The 11,381-nt window shown below is 35.8% G+C and overlaps 1 long non-coding RNA gene across 2 annotated transcripts; it reads left to right on the top strand.

Moving 5' to 3' along the window:
- Positions 1 to 1,409: 1,409 nt before the first annotated feature.
- On the top strand, positions 1,410 to 6,169 carry LOC135675005 (uncharacterized). 2 transcript variants are annotated; one of them, XR_010513795.1, is made up of 5 exons: positions 1,410 to 1,530; positions 3,133 to 3,266; positions 3,348 to 3,442; positions 3,711 to 3,779; positions 5,995 to 6,169. It is a non-coding gene; the product is annotated as an uncharacterized LOC135675005 (long non-coding RNA). The 2 variants fall into 2 exon arrangements; XR_010513794.1 differs by lacking the exon at positions 3,348 to 3,442.
- Positions 6,170 to 11,381: the final 5,212 nt, after the last annotated feature.

Raw genomic sequence — 11,381 nt, 5'->3', positions numbered from 1 at the left:
ATGTTGGGGCTACCTACTTATATATCAATCCAGTGTTCCACTCACGCATGAAACATATTTTTATCGACTTTCACTTCGTACGAGATTAAGTTGTCAAACATCAACTTCGTGTCTCTCATATACATACGGCTGATTAACTAATAGACTCACTTACGAAGTCTCTAGTCTGTAAATTATTTTTGTTCCATCGGTCTAAGATCGATATCCTTGATAGGAGCTCGATCTTATGGGGGCATGATAGCATATGAGAAAATCTGACTGCTCAATTGAAAAAAAATCATCTTTTCACTATGTATAAATAGACATCACTACTGTGTACGTTTTTATTTTTTTTATCAGTTGGGACTGAGCTCGTGACTTTGCGCTCCTCCTTTGCACGGCCCCATGGCTTTGACAAGCCTATGTAGAATGTCTTCCGCGTCGTGGCTTGCGCTCCTCTTTGCAGCAGAAAGCGGTAGAAGGAGGGAAAACCAAGATAAAAAAGAAAATGAATAAACTAGAATTAGGAGAATTTAAACACAAGGAATTCTGATTCTATCAGCGTGAGGTGGGTGCATGTGCTACGTGTAATGCTTCTGAGTTCATGGATGATGATTGGGTTGGCTCGACGCCGTTGCATGGCTGGTGGTGACGATAATAAATGTGTTCGTTTGTTTGGCTGCTCGGTAGATGAGGACTTCCCATAGGAAGGAGAGATGCAGTCGGTAGGATCCACGCCCATCGCTTGATACTTCAACTGTTGATTTTGTTGTTGTTGGTGTTGCTGCTGTCGTTAGGACTGGGTTGACGTGGTTGACCGATCAATCCAAATAAAACAACGGCAAAGTATAGATAAATGGGTTTCTCAAATGACAAGCACTACATCTACCGTTTAAGAATAAAATAATAAGCTTTCTACTCCGTGAAAATTGTGTTAGTATTTCTTTGCATATTTATTCTTCGTTGAACATATATCTACTTCAATGCATGACCTCCTGAAATTTACAAGGAGAAATTAAGTGTGTACATTCTCAGTTGAGATCAAGGTAAAAGTTTCAAGTGTATTTACACTAAGAAAACAACATACCATTAGCCACTAAAATTTCACCATGTATTTAGATTTGTCACTAAAAAATTATCACTAAATCCACAATATTTAAATATTAGTGACAATGTTGATAACAACATTGTCATAAAAAAAATTTTAATTTGTGATGAAAATCTTATGTTGACAAATAATATTTTTATTAATAAGTATTTTTATCGCTGTCACCAAAAACTCGATTGGCGATAATATTGTTTTGCACTAATTTATAAATTTATAATTATATATTAAATTAAATGGACTATGATCTGTACCGTAGAATTATAAACAATCCGACTCATTAAATCCTACGGCTAATATTAAATGGCTCCAAATTAAACCCTGGCCTTACTCCAGAATAGCGAGCGATTCTCTCTCCAAAAGAACGGTGATCGGTGGCGGTTGGTATCGACGATTGCGACGATCGCCGACTGGCGACCGGGGCAGGCACCACCTCCTCTTCGACGGTACCTCTCTCTCTCTCTCTCCTCTCTCTTCTCCCTTTCCCAGTAACCAGTGTGCATTTCCCTCTTCCCTTCCATTCTCCCTTTTCCAACAGTAGCTACCGCTTTCGCCACCCACTTTCGCCGGCACCACATCCCCCCCTTCCCTTCTCCCTTCCCTCTCTGTCTCAGGCAGCCCCTGCCTCCCTTCCACATCGTTGGTTGTCGAGCGGTAATTGCACAAAATAAGTCAAATCCTCCTGCTCTTTGAGTTCATATTTTTTATTTTAAGTACCACACTTGGACGAATCCTATCTGCTACTGAATTATTCCTTAGATTTTGGTTTCGATTCCATTCCAGCACTTAATCTTGGCATTTAATTACATGGACCTATTTTACAACACGAAGAATAATTGCAGCATCCTTATCAGATCACATTTCGATACTTTGATATGAAATTTTGTGGTTGTTTCTTGATTCTTGTCAGATCTTCTGTAGTTTCTAAAATCATTCTCCCATACATAGGGTAATAAATAACTAATATAATTTGACATATTTTGAAATCTAGGTGTAAGCTTTAAGGAAATTTGGGCATCATTAGTGGATTGCTTTGCAAAGATTCACGCAAATCTATGCCAGGGACGTTTACAAATTTCAAAATAACAGTGGTTTACTGTTTGGCTGACTCACTGCTTACTACATGTTGATTTCATATCAGTGTGGTAACGCTCAACAGAAACCTAATCTGATGAGTTTAATCTTACTATATAAATTCTCCTACACATTCAATAAAAAATCATTGAATTCTGATAGCATACTGGTTCTTTAACTAGGGAGTTTCCCCCAAACTTTATTTATGCTGAGAAGGAACCAATTCATAATCACATTATCATTTGTCTAAATTTCTAAATTAATGGATGGATCTAGTAAGCACATCATATATAAGAATGATCCAATTTCACGTTACTGAATCTTATGTTTATTCTATTCAAATGGCCATTATGTATGTACATGCCTTTCAACTCTTAAATGTATGGTGCAGATTATCTTGATTCTTACATTTAATTTGGATTGACTTAATTTTCCTATCTACTTAGCATAGCACCTCTCTTGCAGCGGTTGATCTCTGCTAATGGTGCTAGGAAAATTCGACGATGGTTGAAATATCCTTTGAGCTACAATAAATAATTCTAGGAATTGATGGCTACGCCTCTGCTGGCACACTAGTTGATGGTTATATATGAGCAAAACTTAAGTTTATCAGTGGGGAATTGATTTTTTTCATGGTGACTTTTCTCCAAACGCTTCATATTCAGGAAACACCACTCAGCACAATTCAAGTTTTATTGGCAATAGTTGTATTAGAGAAGGTACGCTGATATAGACCATGCTACCTTAGAGAATGAGATGATCATATGCACTTGTACTACTGTAGCTGCTTTTGGAACTTCACATGAATATGAGTGTACACAAGCATCTAATTTCACACAAGATTTGGTTGACCCATACTATAGATTAAGTGTTACGTAAGATAATGAACTTGCTTGAGTTTGTTAAAGATTTAATGGTATATTTTGGTTTATTATGTCATGAAATATTTAATACTCAATTATGTATTGATCAAGGATGACGAAGAAGAGATGGATGACAGCAGACTCTCTAGTTCATGTTCCAATTCTGGAAGAAACTCTTAAAGATGATTTTTTTTGTCATAGATGATGAAGTTGGCAGAAGGTTAAATCAGATGGTACCCATCCCTGTAAGTTTGTGTTTTCTTTTAAATTTATATCTTGTTTGATATTCTGAAGAATAATTCTGTTGAACTATTTGTACTTGGAAGTGACTTGAAAATGGACCAAGGGATCCAAGTGTCAGGTGGAAGCTTAAATCGATGGGCTTCATATGAAGATTCATATATGGGTAACAAAACACTAGGTGAACCATGTTTACCAAAAGTTTGAGCATATAGTAAAGATCTTAACTTATATTTTATCTCTAACACTTTAAGATGTCCTCCACTCTAAGACACCATTTGAATGCTTTGATGCACAACTTTTACTCTATTGATCTAGCAGTGATTACATTATATGCTCCAAAATTGGAACATCTGCACTTCAAAATTGGAACAAATTTAGTTTTATCAGTTTATTTATTTACTTTTGATATTATGGTCCCATAAAATTATTGTCACTTGGTTTGGCAGCCTGTTTAAAATCAATGGAGAAATTCCTTCTATTGATGAAGCCCCTTATCATCAAAGGCTACTAGAGAGGTATGGCATGTTAACTTTCTAGTATTATTTATGTCAAACAAATTAATCTAGCAAGTTTGATTTACATATGCATAGCAAACATATTAAAATGATAGGGATAAATGATTCTGGTAATTTAAATGCATAGTAACATATGTGACTAGATTGAAATTTATTTAGATTGTTAATATCATGAAGTTTTGAAACATTATAAAAATAGTTGTTAACTAATACATCCTTATTCATTAAGAAATAAGTGACCATCTAACTGCATGCTTCAATATTAGTTGCTTTATATATGCAAAATTTGTGATGATATCAGCCTAAAGGCTTGTCTTTATATAATTGGGCAATTGTGACTTTATGTAGGAAGTAGAAGACGATGCAGAACAGAATGTAGAGGAGTAAATAATTCTGATATGATTTTGAAACTCTTAAAAAATTATAGGTTGTCAAAAAATTTTTTATTGATAGGACAGTCGATTACCAAGTGTTCTTTTCATCTAAATAAGTGTTAGTAACATACTCAAGTAGCTTGTCACTAAAGTTATTTTATCAACAATTTTAGTGATAGGTCAGTACATCACTAAATTATCGTCATTCTTTTCATTTAATCAAAAATTAGTGACACTAGTTATCACTAAAAGTTTTCGTCAAGCCATTTGGTGATAGAATCATCCATCATCAAATATTATCACAAATACATTATTTCATCAATTTATTTATTTTTAGTGATATAATTTGAATGTATTAGCTACAAAAATAAGTTGTCACTAAAATCCATAATTTAGTGACAATTGTCTTTATTAGTCAATAAAATTTTTAACCACGGGACCGACGCCAATGGAAGCTGGTGATAGCTTATGTCATCACTAATTCTTTTAATGATATTTTTTTTTAACTTTTAATGATAACTTTTGTCCGTTGCTGATGATTATTTTCCTTGTAGAATTAAAAGACTACTTTGTACATCTATTCAGGATTCCATGTGGTAAAATTCATGATACTCCACTAGTTATCCTAAAAATATCCTAAAAATCAAATTTTTATTAGAATAAAAATAAATAAAAGCATTCAGATTGATAAATCTAATTAAACAATATTGAATTGAGAAAATAAGATTAGAGAAATCCAAACATGAGAAATATAGTCCTAAGACATATTGTCCACCTTGATGTAAGTTTGATTGAGAAAGACATCCTAAAATGCAACCGAGAGTAGATTCTTCTTCAAGAACAATTATAAAGAATCCTGAAGACTCTAGCACCAATATATTGAAAAATAAAAACTATGAAAAGAAAAGAACTAAGAAAGATGTCAACATAAGAATAAGATGAGTTTTACTTGCCACCTCTCGTGGAAGTAGGAAGAAGAATTTATTTCTTCTTCCATCCCATCAATGAATGTCGCGTTGCCCATATCCAATGAGTCATTGTATGCGTATAACCCTGTCGTGCATGCAGATAATGTGCTCGAAAGTCACATGCATAGAAAACCTCAACTTATCACTTGGTATATAAGGGTAATGAGGGAAATTTGATGTTTTCCTCTAGTAGTGCCTCACAAAATATAATTTTTTTTTCAAACAAATAAAACATAATAAATAAATAAATAAATGTTGGTGCATATATTGTATGGTGAATAAGATGTCTTTCCAAAAACTTAACTTTATTGAGTAAAGTATCCATATTAAGAAAACATAGTGAATTACGTTTCAACTAACTCACACAACATCAAATTTGTCTTCGCATGTTTACATTTATGCTTTATGGCTATGCACGAATATCTTATTTATTTATGAGAAATTTTAAGAATTACTTAAATCCTTAATCGTTTATGGATTCTTTCATATAAAGTAATATTTCACAAAAAACATCATTTAAAATCAAGCTCTTTTATATATTTATATAGATTACCATAAAGATAAGATTAGAGTGATATTCCTTTGATGTAATACATTTATTATGTCACATCATTTTGCTTCTTAATCTACCAATCAATTTGTTGTGCTACATTAAATATCTTTCATGGGATGTCCCATCACAGAGATTGATTTCTTATGGTTGAAAAATTTATTAAAAAGCTAAACAATTAGTCCTATTGTGAGCCTTTATAATATTGTGTTTTTTATGCGTACAATAATAGGGAGACATGATATAATAATGACTCAATATTTTATGGATTCTTTCCAATAAAATCTTTTATTAATGAGTCTACTGAAACTATGTTTTTGCAGGGCTTGCTGTATGATATTTTATCCTTGTCTTCGTAGTTGCTAACTAGTGGGAGGTTTGATATAGCATCCTCTCAAGACAAAGCTCTGTCATATTCTAAACATTAATTTTTATTTTTTGTAATAGTATTTTTCTCACATTCAAAACTTTTTTTCTATTTGATTTTCATTTGGAGTTTCCCGTGAACTATGATATCTAGAGTAAGTAATGAAAACTAAAACATTGATCGCCTGATATTTTGTGTATAATTTTAATCAAAATTTCACTATTCATGAGCCATCAATACTGCTTGAACTTTGTTTTTGTAGGTCTACTATATGGCAACTCATCCTCCTTTTCATTTTTGGTTACTAGAAGGATGTTTGATATAACATCCTCTAAATGCATAGTTCTCTCGGGTTCTTGATATCGATTTTCATTATGCATAATAATATTTTTTTCATATTCATGTAGAACTCCCCTCAAACTATCACTTTATCAGTTGTTGGTAATAAAAATCAAGACATTGATCGCCCAATATTTTGTGTACAATTTTCATGTAAATCCTTTTATTCATGAGAAATCTAAACTACAAGAAATCTACTTTTACATGTATATCATTTGATGTTAAGTGGTTGTAGGTTTGATATAGCATCCTCCAAATGCAAAGCTCTCTTATGTTCCTAATGTTGATTTTTATTGTATAAGATATCTCATTGATATCTTCATCTCCTAAAAAATCATACAAATTTTTTTTTATTGATTAATAATCATCATTAGAATCCAATCATATCTATAATATATCTATTAAATTAGATAAGATCATATAATTTAACATAAATTAGATAAGATCATATAATTTAACAATATATGGCCTACATTTGGATGCCAAGACGAGGATCACATATCATATAATAGATTTATGTAAAAATAGAGTTTGAAATTTGAATAAAATATTATTGCATACAATAAAAGTCAACATGTAAAAAATGAGAGAGTTTTGCATTTGAATGATGCTATATCAAACCCACTGTTAGCTATGACCATGAAAACGATGACCATGAAAACGAGAACGAGATATCATATGGTAAATTTGCAAAAATAGAGTGCCTATAATTTTGATACCTAATGAATCGTGAGTTTTAGATTGAGCTATCATTGCCTTAATTTCTATTATTGACTCATGATGTGATAGTTTGTGGAAAGCTCTAGATGAATTTGAGCAAAATATTGTTATATATTAAAAAAAATCAATATTCAGACAGAGCTTTGTATTTAGATGATGATGTTATATTAAACATACCACCAATAATCGACAATAAAGATGAGGATGAGATGAAGCGACGTTGGCTTTCGATTCTTCTCTATCGCCCGCAGTCACTCTTGATCTGACGATGTCTCTGGCCATCGGGTTCTTCCACCGGCAAATCCTGTTGTTAGCGTGGAATCGCAGACTTCTCAGATTGTTTCCTCGGTGACTTGGGCCGGTGAAGGGTCACTGGCTTTTGATCGTGCATCGCAGATGCTTGCGGCCATTTCCTCGCCGCCGGTGGTGGTCCCGCCAACGTGGATCCCTGCTGCTTACGGCGGAGGAGTCCCGCTCCCCCGTGCTCCTGCATCGTAGGTGATCGCGGCCATTTCCTCGCCACCAGGGGGTGGTCCAGCCCCGTTGGGTCCCTGTTGCTTACGGCGAAGGAGTCGCGCTCCCGCTTGCATTTGCTATCGGTGGTGGTCGTAGTTCATCGCTGGGAACCGTGGCATTTTCCTACCCGATGGTCCTTGTGTGGGTCCAACTCTCTTGCCGCTACAGTGTCAGCTTGTGGGCCTTGCTCCCCGTGTCCGTCGAGTGCACGCGAGAGCTTGGCACAAAGAAGACGGACGAGAGAGCCATCTTCAAAACTAGTAGATGCCATCTTCAATTTTGGTTTCTTCTGCTTTAAATCATCATTTATTGATTCTTATGGAGTGTTATTAGGTAGGATGCAGTAGTAGAAGCTAAAATAGTCGGCTTCAATGTTTTCATCACGAATTGCAGCAACAATCCAAACTATCATATTCTTTCTTGCTCTTTCTGTTTTACAAGTTTGTGATAACATCCGGGAAAAGAAAGGAAAAAAAAAAGATTAAAAGAACTTCAAAAGCAGATAAGATTTCTTCAAAATAGTTAAGAAAATCTTTCAGAAAAATCCTTCATGCTAAATGTGTATAATGAGTGTGTATAAATAGACAATTACATCTTATACATTTCATAGTTTCTTCTACAATTTCTATCTTTCTATATTCTTCGTTTAATTTTTATCATAGTATCAGAGCAAGAAATGGAGGTTGCCCCGAAAGGTAGTTTATGACTTTTATTGCAAAAACAATCATCGCAATGATTGACAGTGCTATTGATTTTCAAGGTAAGAAGAGAATAACGAGAAAGTATTTTTTGCTGGATAAAAGAGGAAGGATAACCAAGACGACGATGCCATACATCGACCGGAGCTGCGACTAAAGAGTGAGCAGTAGGAAGGGTAATTTGCAAAGCGGATGGCCACTTATAAATGTTATTTTTGTTCTGGCCCTGGACCAAGGATGCCCCCGTGCTCAAATCCTTCATAAGAAAAAAATTAGTAAAGAATTCAATTGAGGTATTATTTTGTTTACAGAATTGAGAAACGGAAATGAGGTTTCTTTTAATGTTAGGTGCATACAGAACATCATCGAGTATAAAAGTTGTGATAAGTGATCTAAGCGTTAAGGAACCAGAATGAGTAATAGGAATTCTTTTACCGTCACCGATGATGATATCTTCATTTTTGTCATAGTTGTTGTGGATGGACAAGTTTTGAAGATCAGATGTGATGTGATGAGAGGTGCCCGAGTCCACAATCCAATTAGGTTGGGTAGGAGTTGTACTGGTTGTTCTTCCTCTTGGACTTTTGATTGACCTGAGCTGTAATAGGTGGTCCGGACAACCTATCATCACGCTTCAAGTACGTCTCATAGTCGATCAACTTATCATAAAGTTCTTCGAATGATATTGGTGAGTCGCGTGCCCGAAGTGCTGCTGTCAGTTCTTTGTACTCGCCTCCTAGGCCATTGAGGGTATGGATTATGACTTCTTCATCACTAAGAGAATGACCTATCAAAGCTAAATCATCGATGATAACTTTGATATGTTGTAGATAATCAGTAATAGTACTTCCCTCTTGTTTCGTTTTCATCAGATTGGAGAGAAGTCCAAGCATAAGAGTACGCGAGCGATTTGCCAAAGTTGTTTGTAACTTGCACCATAATTCTGCAGCAGTCGTACATGAGGATATTAGCAGGGCAATGGATCCAGCAACGGAAGCTTGAATAGCTTGGAGGATGAGGCGATCTTGACGTAACCATAGTTTGTGGGCTGGATTTGGCACTAGACTGGGTTCACCTGGGATGTTGATCATTTCAGGTGGACATTGGAGAGAGCCATCAACATAACCTAGGAGATCAGAGCCAAATAGAAGATTAGAAAGGTGTGCCCGCCAAGATGTGTAGTTGCCGCCTTGCTCTAAACTATTTGAAATCATTTATACCCGACGTGTGGAGCCCTGCCCCAATTCCTTCTTTTGACAAGTTTCGCTTTTATGTCATTTTTGTAGACTATTTTACTAAGTACACATGGTTATATCCTCTCCACCATAAGTCTGATGTTTCCACAGTATTTACTAACTTTCGAAAGTTGGTCGAGAATTTTTTTCAATCTTCCGTTAAAACAGTTTACTCTGATGGCGAAGGCGAATATCAAGCTCTCGCATCCTGTCTCTCTGCTTGTGGCATACAACACCTCAAGTCACCCCCATATACTCCCCAATTGGTTGGCTCTACCGAACGCAAACATTGGCATATTGTTGAAACTGGTCTCTCCCTTCTAGATCAAGCATCCATGCCACCACCTTTTTGGTCAGTAGCTTTTCAAACTATAGTTTATCTCATTAATCATATGCTCACTCTAGTCTTACAATACCAGTCACAATTTGAAAAATTATTCCACAAGCTTCCAAACCTTCGTAAACTCAAAGTTTTTGGCTGTTTATGTTATCCATGGCTCCGTCCCTATGCGTCACATAAGCTAACACTACGATCTAAGCCTTGCACTTTTATAGGCTACTCTCTTGAACATAATGCTTTTCGATGCTATGAACCTCAAACTAAAAAAGTCTTTATATCATGTCATGTTATTTTTGAGGAGTCTGTCTTTCCTTTTCAAAATAATCCTACTATGCAAGCTACTCTGATAAACATGCATCACTGGAATATCCCTCCGATCTCATCACACGAACCTCCAATGACACCATCCAGTCCTTACCCTCAAGATCCGCATACTACTATTACTCCAGTTCAACAACTTCTCACTCCCTCTATTTCTCTACTCCCTTCCTCACAAGTTTCCCCTATTAATGAAGCAATACTCTCGACAATATTACCAATGCTTTACCTTCTCCTAGACCTAGTGACATTGTCATGCCGACGGTTGGCCCGGTCCATGACAGTGACTCGCCCTCGGCTATACCACCAACATAATCTACCACTTCTATCCCCCCTAAACATCTAATGACAACACGCTCCAAAAGTGGTATTGTCAAACCACGTCAAGTCCTTGACTTACATGCTATAACAAGTTCCTCAATTGAGGCTAGTGAACCCACTACAATCACTCAAGCTCAAAAATCTTCTCACTGGCGTAAAGCCATGTGTGATGAATATGATGCTCTCCTCCATAACTCTATATGGTCCTTAGTACCCTTTCATCACACACAAAATATCATAGGGTGTAAATGGGTCTTTCGAATTAAGCGGAACCCTGACGGATCCGTTGCCAGATATAAAGCACGTCTAGTCGCCAAGGGTTTCATCAACGACCTAGTATCGACTTCACAGAGACATTTAGTCCCATTGTTAAACCTACAACAATCCGTCTTATCCTGAGTTTGGCCATCTCAAAGGGCTGGCACATACGACAATTGGATGTTAACAATGTCTTTTTACAGGGGACACTTATTGAAGATGTCTTTATGCAGCAACCTCTTGATTTCGTTCATCCTCAATATCCGATGCATGTTTGCAAACTTCAAAAAGCTATTTATGGACTTCGTCAAGCTCTAAGGGCTTGGTATAACCAGCTTGGCTCGTTTTTTACCTCAATTGGCTTCATCAATTCCAAGTCTGATACCTCGTTATTCATTTGCCAACACAATGAAAGCATAATATATCTTTTAGTATATGTGGATGATATTATTGTCACAGGAAATGATCCTTTGAAGACTCAGGCATTTCTAAAACACTTAGCCGATCGATTCTCTCTCAAAGATCTAGGAACTTTAAGCTACTTTTTGGGAGTGGAAGCAACATTTACACCTTCAAGTCTCTTCCTATCACAAAGAAA

The sequence above is a fragment of the Musa acuminata genome, chromosome BXJ1-5 (assembly GCF_036884655.1).
Source record: "Musa acuminata AAA Group cultivar baxijiao chromosome BXJ1-5, Cavendish_Baxijiao_AAA, whole genome shotgun sequence".
Taxonomy (NCBI): domain Eukaryota; kingdom Viridiplantae; phylum Streptophyta; class Magnoliopsida; order Zingiberales; family Musaceae; genus Musa; species Musa acuminata.
Note: the sequence above shows the minus strand (reverse complement) of the source record. Positions and strands in the feature narration are given on the sequence as shown.